Source organism: Rhineura floridana, chromosome 2 (assembly GCF_030035675.1).
Source record: "Rhineura floridana isolate rRhiFlo1 chromosome 2, rRhiFlo1.hap2, whole genome shotgun sequence".
NCBI classification, from domain to species: domain Eukaryota; kingdom Metazoa; phylum Chordata; class Lepidosauria; order Squamata; family Rhineuridae; genus Rhineura; species Rhineura floridana.
This window is the reverse complement of record NC_084481.1, coordinates 104,437,661-104,450,872: the sequence shown is the minus strand read 5'-3', so window position 1 is coordinate 104,450,872 and position 13,212 is coordinate 104,437,661. Positions and strand designations below refer to the sequence as shown.

The window sequence follows — 13,212 nt, the reverse complement described above, 5'->3', positions numbered from 1 at the left end:
TCTTCATCTTCTCTTATAGTCCTCAGTGTGGCCACCTGCTGTTCCAGGCCTCTCACTTTTTCTTCCAACAGTGCCATGAGCTTGCACTTGTTGCACGTGTACGCCATGTTGTTCTCAAGCAAGAAAACAAACATGGCACACACTTTGCAGGTCACAACCACTGGAGTATCCTTCCTGTTCATACTTTCTTCTACCTTTCGTTTCTTTCTAACTACTTCTTTTGGAGTGGCCTGTGCTTTGTCCTGTCCTACTTGAGAGTCCCACTGGTATGCGGTGTGCGCTGCACAAGGAGAATTAGTAATTATTATTTTTAGGGACCTCCCCCTTGACCTCCCCATCAAACTCCTTTGTCAAATTCTGTTCACTCGCTCTCTGAAAGCTGGCTTGTTTATATCTCCTCACCTGTGGACCAACTGAGACAGCTAACTCTGCTCTGCTCAGTTAGGAGTCAGGAAACATCATCAAGACAACACTCTCCCTTTGATGTATTTTAAGACCAATCATAAAGAAGAGAGACATGCATTGGAATATCTTGCTCACCTTCCATTCCTCATGGCTTCTTCTCTCTCCTAGCTTTCTAGGCTCCACCACTTCACCCAACACACTCACATACACACCTCGCCATGTTTTTCTCAAAAATGCTGAAACAATACTTCTGCCTCCTCTCCCTCTCTCAGTATCTCTTTCCCTCACTTCAGAGACAAGCCTCCAATATATTGAAATTTGCTTTTTATTTTTCTTGGTAAAACTGTCCTTTTTCTGGAAGAAGGACTCATCCCTGTCACTCCATTAAAGTTCCAAAAATTAGGTACACTGTGCTCCTGAGAAGATGAAAAATCTGCTAATTTGGGGAGCAACTCTACAGGACAGACAGCAGCCTGAATTCTGACAGAATACACCCAAGGAACAAAAGGAAGTTTCCCTAGCACTAGAGCCACATCCCCATCTTTCATGTTCATAAACAGCAAGGAAAAGTAGTTCTCCAGAGCAACCTGGTAACAGGGACAACCAGCTTACACTGCAAATCAAATAAGAGGAAGGGAAAAACAGAAATTAGTACTTATGAATTGGAGTTTGCCGATTATGCTGGGATGCATTCTATGGCTAGGATTATTCTTCCCTCTGGACTCAGTAGGCAGGGCTTCCAAATCTTGCATGTCCTTATCCAGGGGGAGGAGTCATCCCACTCTCCGGAACAACAACTGACAGAGCAGGACAACTCCTCAATCCCAGCAATAAAACCTCCAACAAGAAGGGCGACCTAACTACAAAACTACTTTCACTGCCTGAAAAAGTGTAGAATAGGAAGGACAGAAAAGAACTGAAAATGGCACCCAGACAGCCGTAAAAGATTCTAAACATCATGTGCAGTTTGTAAGGCGGAGGCCGTAGCCCTATACCCAAGCCCCCCATGAAACAAGAGACTCCTAAAATTAGCAGAGGAAAAGCAAGGCAGGGGCAAACGCAACCCAGCATAATTAACCAATTCATGGTAAGTACCTATTTCCATTTTTGCCTGATTATGCTGGGATGTATTCTATGACTAGAATGTACCAGAGCATTATGCTGTTATTACCAGGTGGGTCTCCTCTGCTCCCTATGTCCCTACCACATTCTGTAGCACCTTCCTGCCAAAAGCCTCATCTGAAGATGAAAATGAGTCTTTGTAGTGCTTTATAAATGTGTGAGGAGAGGCCCACATGGCCGCCCTGCAGATATCCAGAACTGGGAAGTTTCCTTTGAATGCAGCTAAAGCTGCTGTGCCCAAGAGAATGAGCTGTTATGCTTTAGTGGGTTCCTTGTCCAAGGCCACATATGCTTGCTTAATAGCCCCTCTCAGCCACCTACAGATGGAACATGCTGAAACCTTCTGACCCCTAGATGGACCTGGAAAGGCCACGAAGAGGGCCTCAGATTTTCTGAATTCCAGGATCCTGTCCAAGTAGAAATACTATCCAAGTAGAAGTACGGCCCCTCTGACATCCAAATGGTGCCACCTGCACTCTTGTTCACATAAAGGATTGAGACAGAACAAAGGTGGACCCACCTCCTGAGACCTGTGGAAAACAGAATTCACTTTTGGCATGAAAGTGGGGTCAGGTCCCAACATCACCTTGTCATGGTGGAAGACGCACAACTGAGAATTTGAGGAAAGAGCTCCCAACTCTGATATCCACCTGGCAGAGGTGATAGCCACCAAGAAAACAGTCTTAAAAGTTAGCAATTCTAGACAGCAGGTAGCCATATATTCAAACAGGGATCCAGATAGGGCCATTAGTACCCAAGATAAATTTGCGCCCTGGGCTTCTGCTGGGAGGAAGGGCAGGATATAAATCAAATAATAATAAATCATAAATATAATAAATAAGGGGAATCTGTGCAGTAGTTTGGGGGAAGTTTGGGGGAAGTCAGTAGTACTCCCCTGATGAACTTCCTATACAACAGGTGAAATGAAATGGTCTCGGCTCCAGAGGTCTCTGCTACTGAGAGCAGAGGCCTGTCGCTTAATGGTGTTGGCACTAAGACCCTTTTCTACACCAACCTGAAGGAACCAAAAACTACATGGATATCACCTGAAGTTGGATTGGCCCCATTCTTCGAACACCAAGTGAGAAGGGCCTTTCACATGATGTTATAAATTCTATTAGTGGATGCCTTTCTGGAAGATAGCAGGGTCTGCAGCACCGTTCCGGTGACCCCTTGCCAAGTCAACCACAATCGCTTAGACTCTAGGCAGTCAAGTGTAACAGATCTGGTTGAGGGTGAACCAGAGGATCCTGTAGCAAAAGGTCCCACCACAGAAGCAACTTATAAGGTTCTTGCACCAAGAGTTTCAGAAGGTCCAGGAACTAGAGTCTCCACGGACAGCCATCTGTCAGGAATGCTTTGATTTTGATTCCTGCATTGAGCAGGGGGTTGGACTCGATGGCCTTATAGGCCCCTTCCAACTCTACTATTCTCTGATTCTATGGCCAAAATGGGGCAATCAAGATCACCTGAACCCCGAAGAACTGGATTCTCTGGATTGTGCGCTGAAGGATTCTCTGTACTGTGCATTCCCGAATGCCGGGAAAGTGTGCAGAAGCCAAGAGGGCCATAACATCTCCAGGGCATCTGTTGCCCAGGCCAAGGGGCAACTCCTGCAGGATATGAAAACGAAAATCTGCACATTCTCCAGTGAGGCAAACAGAACCATCTTGGGAGACCCATTCACCTCACCACCTGTGCAAAAAATCTGGATTTAGCTGCCACTCTGCCTCATTCACCACAGAACAGCTGAGCCAGTCTGTCAGGTTGTTGTCCAACCTGGAGAGATATTCCACCCTGAGAGAAGACAGGTCCCTCTCCGCCCAGCGAAACAATCTGAATGCCTCCACCATTACTGCTCGGGACCGAGTGTCCCCGATTGTTGACATGCGCTTGACATTCGTTGACTATCCACCCCAGCGTTTCAAGATATGACAGAGTGTTTTGGGTCACCGACACACGTCTCCTGGTCTGGTGCCCTCACCAGTGTGGCATCAAGATATGGGTGTATACACACCCCAAGTGTGTAGAAATGCCATCACTGCCACCAGCATCTTGGTGAAGACCCCTGTCTAAAGGGCAGCACCCAGTGCTGGAAGTGCTGATTGGCATAACAAACCTCAGGAAGCGCCAGTGAGCAGGAATGGAGATGTGGAGGTAAGCCTCTGAAAGATCTATCAATATAATCCAGTCTCCTTTTCTTTTTCTCCTGAGGGTTTCCATCTTGAAGTGTTTTCTGGAGACCCACCTGTTTAGCCATTTTAGATCCAATATGGCCCAGACATCGCCATTTTTCTTTGGCACTAAGAAAAAAACTAAATAGATCCCAGATCTCCTCTGTGAGGTAGGAACCAGTCCTATTGCTCCTATCTCGAGGAGATGCTTGATGGTAATCTATTTTAAGGAGATGCTTGATGGCTATCTGGTAAACCTGATGCTTGAGTGGTCATCTGGATTACAGGGTGGGGATGAATACATTCTGAGGAAATTGATCGAACTTGATGGGATAACTCTGGGATGCTGTTACACTTAGCCACCTGTCAGATATAATCTCCTCCCACAGGTTGGCAAAGGATAGAATCCAAACCCCTACCTAAAGGGTGTCTGTGGGGGCATGACTGTCAAGAGTTCCACTTCTTTGCCCCCTTTGGGAAACAAGAAGAAGTGAATAAGGTAGGGTTCCACTGCAACCCATGGTCACCACCTCTCTCCTGTCTACACAATCTGGATCTGAAAGGGGAGAAACCATGGCCTCTTTGGATGGGACAAAAGGAACAAAAGAGCTGATGTTGAAGAGAGGGTTTCTTACGCCCATTCCTAGCGGCCTGAGGAAGAGCCTTTTTCTTATCCTTGGTTTCCACAAGATAGGCCTCCATCTTTTTTCCAAAAAGTTATTCTCCCACAAATGGCAGATTAAGGAGCTTGTTTTGAGAGAGGGAGTCAACCACTCACTGGTGGAGCCAAATGTTGCGCTGTGCTACTGCAGTGGCCAGCATGGACCTGACACCAAACTGAAAAGCATGCAGGGAGGCATCTGCACCCAGTGCCCAGGCATGGAAAATTTTATTGAGGCCCTCCTTGACTGACTGGGGGATGTCATCTTCATGCAGAAGCTTTTCTGCTCAAAGGTAAGCCGCCTGTGAAAAGATGTGGCCGCAGCCTTGAATACCATTGCATCAGACTCAAAGCTGCAGCACAAGGCACTCTCCATTCTCTTATCACAGAGATCCTTAGGGCCACTTTCCCCCTCCGTAGCCAGAATCAAGGGAGTGGCTATGGTCGCCACTGGAGAATCCACCACCAGGAAGTGCAGTCACTGCATGACAGGCAAAAGGAAGGTTTATAGCTTTTTGATAAACTTGGAAACAATGCCTTCCACAGTTTACCAAATTCCTCATGCAAGGGAATGATGGTGGGTTTTGCTTCAGTAGAAGAGAAGGCCTTTTTAGCTCCAGAGGCCTCAGGGGAATGGAAGTGCCCTCGGAACCCCTCCTCAGGCATCTGGAGAACCCTGTGAGGCTTAATTTCTTAATTAAGGGTGGAATAACTCAAAGGAAAACAGCCAGTTCTATCTAAAGACTCTAAACACAATCTCCAACTCCTCCTCAGATAACTCAGGCTCCCCTTCTCTGGTTTTGGCCAAAATAGGTTTCTAGTTCGACAAATCAGGGATGGCAGAGACAACAGCAGTGACCCCTGTGGAGGGCATACCTGCCGCAGAGGGGGGACCTGCAGCAGGCGTTGAGAGGGGGTGAGAGAGAACCTCATTAACAGCCACAGAAACCTGTAGGGTGATAACTGATAAATGGAATCTCTGACTGCCCTCGAGGAACCAGAAGCCACAGAGTCAGAGAGGTCACCTCCCTCGGCAGGAGCCAAAACCAGGGGAGAAGCCACTCCTATGGCCACCATGTGTGCCTACGTGCAAGTAAGTGAGGACAACTGCAGCCTGGTGAAGGCAGTATTACACAAAAAAGCCCTCCAAATAGCTGTTGTGTACTGACCCAGAAAATGCGGGGAAAATCCTTCACGTGAGCACTCTTTATTACGCTGAGGAGATCGTCTCAAAATTGTGGCCTTTCAGCAAAGCAGAAAGCGTAGAAAAGTCGCCCTGCACCAACAGTGCCCCAGGAAAGCGGCACACACGCACCCCGGTCACACATTAAAATGGGACTGGAAGACCACTGTGCAGGATTCTCATTCTGAAGTACTGGCCCCCAAACAACCAGCTTCCCTCAGTAATGCTGTCTCCCCTGCCTGACTGCTCAAGTCTTACATAGGCAGAAAAATGCTGCACAAATAACACTACAACCAAAAAAGGAGTGAGCAGGGAGAGATGGGGCATCAGACCCTGACACAGAACCGACTGCAGCAAAGGGGTCAGGGATCGCAATCACCCCACGGTCAACTCCAGGCACCAAGTATTCTAGGCGGGAAGCTGAGGGAGCCTAACGAAATAAAACATTCACAACAAGAACACCCCCCCAACCAAAATACCCCAAAAACACCACTGAGGGAAGAATAGGTGACAGGGGGAGGAATTTTTTGTTTTGTTTTTAAAGCAGAAAAAGGACAGGAGTAAAAATACCAATACACAACAATACTCAACACAGAACAATGCTGAAAAAAGCACACTCACTCTGAAAAGGAAGGGATGTCTGGGGAGAACCAAAAGCCCTGACTAACTGCCTAAGGCAGTGAAGGGTTCTGGAGAGTGGCATGACTCCTGTCCCTGAATGAGAACATGAAAGATTTAGAAGCCCTGCCTACTGAGGGCTTATCTACATGGGAGCATAACTTTGTGCTAAAGACACTGTTTTTACCTCTGTTTTCTGTTTGCACCATCTACGGTAAGGGATCAATGCCAGCTGCAAACATGGTGTTTTCTAGTCATACCTGAGAAGCATCAATCACACAATTTCCTATGGACCACGCCCTCTAATTTAACATTTCCACTCCCTCTCGTTATCTGGCAACCGAGCATGCTCAGTTTGTTCTACCAGTAAGTTTCATTTAAAAAAAACAAAAATCTGGCAGTGCAATTATTTGTATTGTCACTGAAATACAAATCTTTGTCTTATGCTTTTGTGCACAAGTTAGGGGGGAAAAGAAAATAAAGGCACCATTTGCAGCAACATCAAAAAGCTTGCAGAACAGGACAGAGAAGCAGAGGTTTCTCTTCAGCCCATAGGAAATGAAATGAATGGAGGAGGAGGGAGTGCAACTTAAAAGGGGATGCAAGTAGCACCAAACACACAGTAAAACCCTGTGTAGATAAGCCCTGCGTCCAGAGGGAGGAGTAATCCTACTTACAGAATTCATCCCAACATAATCTGGCAAACACCAGTTCTCAGTAGTAATGAGATAACAAGGGAAGGGGCATTTCAGTTATCATGATGCATATGCATAGTTGCTGACTGGTTACCAACTTCTGCTGATGTCAGCAGCCCACATCATGGAATGCTAGCCAGTCACCTTGATTGCAAGGTGTTGAGATGCCCCCTTCCTACATTGCCATCTCCCAACGGTTTTGGGTAAGGATGGGCTTATCATTCCCACCCTTCAACAATTCCACAGCAGTGGCTAGCAATTCTGGTGCAAGTTAGTAGTTTATGACACATCTGAAGAAACCCTCGCCAACTTGGGGCCTAACTTACCACAGCACACTACCCAGCTTCAAACTGACACCTCCCAAAGTGGTTTATCTCAAAGGCATTCCGAATAGATGTGTGCCTTCAAAAACAACACAAACCCATGGAGAGATGACTTTGGAGGATGATTTAGAGCAGAAAAGCAGCAGGTGATAAAGAATACGTTCTCCCTGCTTCCCCATTTCAAATTCTCCCATACTGTCCTGTTCTGAGCAGGATCCACGAGACAGACATGCGGGTGCAATTAAATTGTGTTTTATTAAAGTAATGGATACATCAAAAGCAGTGCGCTTCATAGAAACCCCTAAGCTATCTCACTAGAATTCCCTAACTGCACTCTAGGCATGCTCTGCGACATTGAAAGAAAGTTGACTCAGCAGCTCCAACCCGGAAGTGGCAGGCTTAAATAGGCAGGGTCTTGGAGCGTACTCTCTGGCTTCTGAGCAATTCTTGCCTTTGGCCTGTCCGTTTCTCCCTGTGTCGAGAGCGTGGTGAAAGGGGGGCGTGCTTCCAACACCTCGTCTGAAGGAACCTGCTCCTTAGCCACAGATTCGAGGTCAGGTGGCAGCGAAGTGTTGGACTCATCCCACGAGCCACTGGGTAAAGGGGGAGTTAGCGCCCGCTCGGGCTCATCGTCCAGCTGCTCCTCTGACATGTCTGGGGGCGGCACGCTCTCCCCCCGGCTGGGACAGCGCCATCCGTGGGAACTGGCCTGAAATCCTCCTTACTCCCTCGCTCAAGCTCTTCTGGAGTCTCAACAACTCCTGGGCCATCCTTGCCCTCTGACAGCTGAGAAGCCTGAAACTCGTATTCCCCCCCCCTTCAGGCCGTCGCAAGAGGGTTGGGGCTCGAAATCATCCCCCCCTCCATGCCTTAACCCCACCCCCGGAGCCTGGGCTTCTCTGAGTATGCTTCATGGAAGTCTCTCACCAAATTTGGGGCGTGCACATCCTCCGCAGTTTCCCATGAACGTTCAGATGGATCATACCCCTTCGAATGGATCAGGTACTGAAGGCGCCCCCGGCGCTTTCGTGAGTCCAATATCTGTTCCACCTCGTATTCCTCCTCCCCATACACCAAGAGTGGAGCAGACGGCTTGGTCTGCAGACAGTGAGGGTCGAGTTGACAGTCCATTGTCAGCAGCGCCCGGTGGAACACCGAATGTACTGAAGGTGGGAGGCAGCTTAAGCCTGTAAGCCACTGGGTTGATCTGTGCTTCCACCTCGAAAGGACCCACTCTGCAGTCCTGTAGCTTGCGACACCGGCCTGGCATGGGTAAATAACGCATGGAGACCCACACCTTGCCCCCCGCTTGTATGAGAGGCCCCTCTTGACGATGCTGGTCGGCGGCTTGCTTGTAATCCGCTTTGGCGCGGTCCAACTGTTCCTTAAGCAACTGTTGCATAGCTTGAAGTTCTTGCATAAAGTCCTCGGCTGCAGGGACTGAAGGATTGCTCCGTGGGACAGGGAATGCTCGCGGGTGGTATCCTAAGTTGGCAAAGAAAGGCATTTGTTGCGTGTGCAAATGCACACCACTGTTGTAAGCGAACTCTGCTAAAGGCAAGTAAGCCATCCAATTGTCTTGTTAGTAACTGATGTAACAACGTAGGTACTGTTCCAAAACTGCGTTCACCCTTTCTGTCTGCCCATTTGTTTGGGAATGATGTGCGGAAAACAGCCTTAGTTCACTCTGTAATAGTCTCCACAACGCTTGCCAGAAATGTGCTGTAAACTGGGTTCCTCTATCCAAGACCAGGCTGTCTGGCAGTCCGTGTAGCCTGTATACATGTTGCACATACAAACTGACGGTTTCTTGAGCGTTTGGGAGCCCAGCGCATGGAATGAAGTGAGCCATTTTCGAGAAGGCATCTACCACTACCAAGACTGTGGTTTTCCCCTGAGAAGAAGGGAGATCTGTAATAAAGTCCATAGTGACCATCTGCCATGGTCCTTGTGGAGTAGGAAGGGGTTCCAATAGTCCCGCCGGTCTCCCGGTGGCATGTTTGGCTCTCATACAAACGGGGCAAGAACGAACATAGTGCTCCACATCCTTCTTCAGTTTGGGCTACCAGAATTCCCTGGTTACTGCTTGTATAGTCTTACATACTCCAAAGTGTCCTGCCGTGGGGGTGTCATGACATTGCCATAGGACCCTGGCCCTTAACTCCCCTGGGGGTATATAGACCGCATCCTTATGATACAGTAAGTCCCCTTTCCACGTAAAATCCTCCTGTGCTACCTCGGACTGCGCAGCTAAGTCCAGCCGATGAGCCTTGACAAACGGGTCCTGTTTTTGCGCCTCACTCAATTCCGACTCCCAGGAGTCTTGACATGCCCCCACTACTCCCTTCTTGGGAGGAATAATGAACTGCAGTGGTTTAGGGGTGAGGTTCTCAAAATACTCAAGTTTTCTGGATAAGGCGTCCACCCTCTTGTTCTGAGCTCTGGAAACATAATGGATTTTGAAGTGGAAGCATGCGAAAAACTGGGCCCAGCGCACTTGCCTCTGATTGAGTTTGCAAGCGGTGTGTAAGCTCTCTAGATTGCCATGATTCGTGCGCACCTCGATTTCATGCTGCGCCCCCTCCAGATGGTGCCTCCAGGCTTCAAAAGCATCTTTGATGGCTAACAGTTCCTTTTCCCACACGGTGTAGTTTTGTTCAGTCGGTTAATTTCCTTGAGAAGTAAGCGCAAGGCTTCAGCCCTCCCCCTCTCACAGCTGGTTGCAAAAGGACGCCTCTGATTGCTACGTCCGAGGCATCGGTCTCCACCACGAAAGGGCGCATAGGATCTACATGCTGCAGAATAGGTGTCTCAAACATCTGCTTCAGCTGTTCGAAGGCTTCCTGAGCGGCTTCCGTCCAAGAGAAGGGTCCGGAGCCCTTCAGGCAGTCAGTGAGAGGCGCAGTCTGCCTTGAGTAGTTAGCTATGAAGCAATGGTAGTAGTTAGCAAATCCCAAAAAGCGCTGCAAGTCCTTTTTCGTCTTGGGGGGCTGCCAAGTGAGTATGCAACGGACCTTCCTGGGGTCCATCTCTACCCCTGCTGGTAAAATGCAATACCCCAAAAAATCTATAGCGGTCAGATCAAATCCACACTTCTCTAGCTTCGCGTAAAGACAGTGATCTCGCAGCCTCTGCAACACATGTACCTCGTGCTCCTCGGGGGAGGCCGAATATATCAAGATATCATCCAGATACACAATCATAAAGCGGTCAACAAAGTCCCTAAAGATGTCATTCATAAAATTTTGGAAGACTCCAGGTGCTCCTGACAATCCATAGCGGGTCTTAAAGGCAGTCTTCCACTCATCCCCCTCCTTGATCTGCACCAAATTGTAAGCCCCTTTCAAGTCCAGTTTTGTGTAGATCTTGGCGGATCGCAACCTCTCCAGCATCTCTCTGATGAGTGGCAGGGGGTAACTGTTGGGGATCGTGATTTGATTGAGGGCTCGGTAATGATCATATAGGCGTAGCTCCCCTCCCTTTTTCCTGACAAATAACAGCAGCGCCCCGGCAGGGGACTGCAAGGGGCGGATGAAGCCCTTCCTCAAGTTGGTGTCCAGGAACTCCCTAAGCACGGCTAACTCCGGTTCCGACAGAGAGTAAATCTGGCTGGCGGGGATGTGTGCCCCCGGCATCAAGTCTATGTCACAATCATAGGGCTCTGCTTCCTTTTTGTCGAAGACATCCCGAAACTCCCCATATTTAGCATGTAAAATTATTTCCCCTGGTGTAAGCGCTCCTGCCACCACCTCCGGTTTCTCCACGGGCTGGCAGTGTTGATGACAGTATTTGGAGGTAAAGGCCACCACTGCTTCCTCCCAAAAGATGGCGGGGTTGTGTTGTACCAGCCACGGCATCCCCAGCACAACTAGGAAGAACGGTAAGGATGCCACATAGAATGACAGGCTTTCCCGATACCCCGGGACTGACACCTCCAGCCCCTCCGTCACCCGGGTCACTCCCCCTGCCTTCAGGGGCCATCCATCGATCGTTTCCACGGCCAAGGGCTGGTCCAGTTCACGGGTGGGGATGGCATACTGTCATGCCAGATCTCTGTCCATGAAACAAGAGGATGCTCCACTGTCAATCATAGCTTTGGCCAGAAAGCTCTGGCCAGAGGGCAGGGTGATTCGGATGGGTAGCAGAAGAGCGCCTTGGGATGGAAGGGGTCGTGGCGGAGACCCGGCGTCTGTAGTGCCCCCCAGCTCTCTGGCCTCTACGAGCGCTGGGATGTGAAGTTTTCCAGCAGCTGGGTCTTCCCTGTCTTGGCCAAACAGGTTCGGGCTAGGTAGCCTGGCTTCCCGCAGTACAGGCACAACCCCTCTCGTCTGCGCCTCTACCTCTCCTCTTCTGTTAAACACGGTCCGGCCCCCTCAATCTGCATGGGCTCCTCCCCCGACGAAGCTGGGACTCCCACACTGGGCAAGGGGCACATGCGGGGAAGAGGGGCAGGTGCTGAAGCACAGGAGGGTTCCATCCTCCGTTCCAGCTTCCTCCCTTCCAGGCGGCTATCGATTTGCAGGCTCAGTTTGATCAGGGCCTTCAGAGTGCCTAGCGGCGTGGAGCGCGCCAGTTCATCCCAAACTTCCGAACTAAGTACATTTCTGTAGAAATACATCAAGGCTGGGTCATTGTAATCCGTTTCTTGGGACAAGACGTGAAAGGCATTAGTGTACGCCCACACTGAGCCTCGTCCCTGTCGTAGGGTTGCCAGTTGACAGGCTACCGTCTCCTTCCTCTGTGGATCTCGGAACATCTCAGCCATGGCATCCTTAAAAGCCACAAACTGTCGCAGTACAGGATCATTGTGAATCAAATAAGGGGTGACCCATTTGGCCACTTCTCCTTCCAGGAGGCTAATGATAAACGCCACCTTCGCATCATCGGTCAGGAACTCCGCTTGGCGCACCTGAATGTACAACTCACATTGGGCTAGAAACGTAGCAAACTGTTCACTTTGGCTCCCGTAGCGAACAGGGAGCCCCACCGGAGACTTGACTGGGGCCGGTGCTGCCCCTGGCGGCACCGCTTGAACTTGAGCAATCAGGGCTCGGAGGTTCTGGTTATCAGCTTGCAGGGCTTGCGTGGCGGTTCTGAGATTCTGGTTCTCAGTTTGCAAGACTTGAGTGGTCACTCGGAGGTTCTGGATCTTGGCATACAGGGTTTCCATGGTTATTTGTCTTCCCCCTGCTGCTCCGTTCTGGTTCATGTCATCCGCCATGGGAACAGAGTCAAGGAGAGGCTGAGTCAAACTGTCCTGTTCTGAGTGGGATCCACGAGACAGACACGCGGGTGCAATTAAATTGTGTTTTATTAAAGTAATGGATACATCAAAAGCAGTGCACTTCATAGAAATCCCTAAGCTATCTCACTAGATTCCCTAACTGCACTCTAGGCATGCTCTGCAACGTTGAAAGAAAGTTGACTCAGCAGCTCCAACCCGGAAATGGCAGGCTTAAATAGGCAGGGTCTTGGAGCGTACCCTCTGGCTCCTGAGCAATTCTTGCCTTTGGCCTGTCCGTTTCTCCCTGTGTCGAGAGCGTGGTGAAGGGGGGGCGTGCTTCCAACACCTCGTCTGAAGGAACCTGCTCCTTAGCCAGAGATTCGAGGTCAGGTGGCAGCGAAGTGTTGGACTCATCCCACGAGCCACTGGGTAAAGGGGGAGTTAGCGCCCGCTCGGGCTCATCGTCCAGCTGCTCCTCTGACATGTCTGGGGACGGCGCTCCCTCCCCGGCTGGGACAGCGCCATCCGTGGGAACTGGCCTGAAATCCTCCTTACTCCCTCGCTCAAGCTCTTCTGGAGTCTCAACAACTCCTGGGTCATCCTCGCCCTCTGACAGCTGAGAAGCCCGAAACTCATATCCCCCCCCTCCAGGCCCTCGCAAAAGGGTTGGGGCTCGACACATACTGAAACAGCTTTTCCTGGAAAATATTGCTTTGGGGTTTACTTATACACCTTTATAAAGCGCAGTGTTGTAGCACCTATCCTTTGGAATTCCCTCCCCTTAAATATTAGACAGGCAGAGTGAAG

At 49.7% G+C, this 13,212-nt stretch overlaps 1 protein-coding gene across 11 annotated transcripts in view; it reads right to left on the bottom strand.

The window, feature by feature from the left end:
* The window catches only part of LOC133376937 (sodium/hydrogen exchanger 10-like), a 238,936-nt gene that overhangs the window by 193,016 nt on the left and 32,708 nt on the right, over positions 1-13,212 (bottom strand). The window lies entirely within an intron of this gene.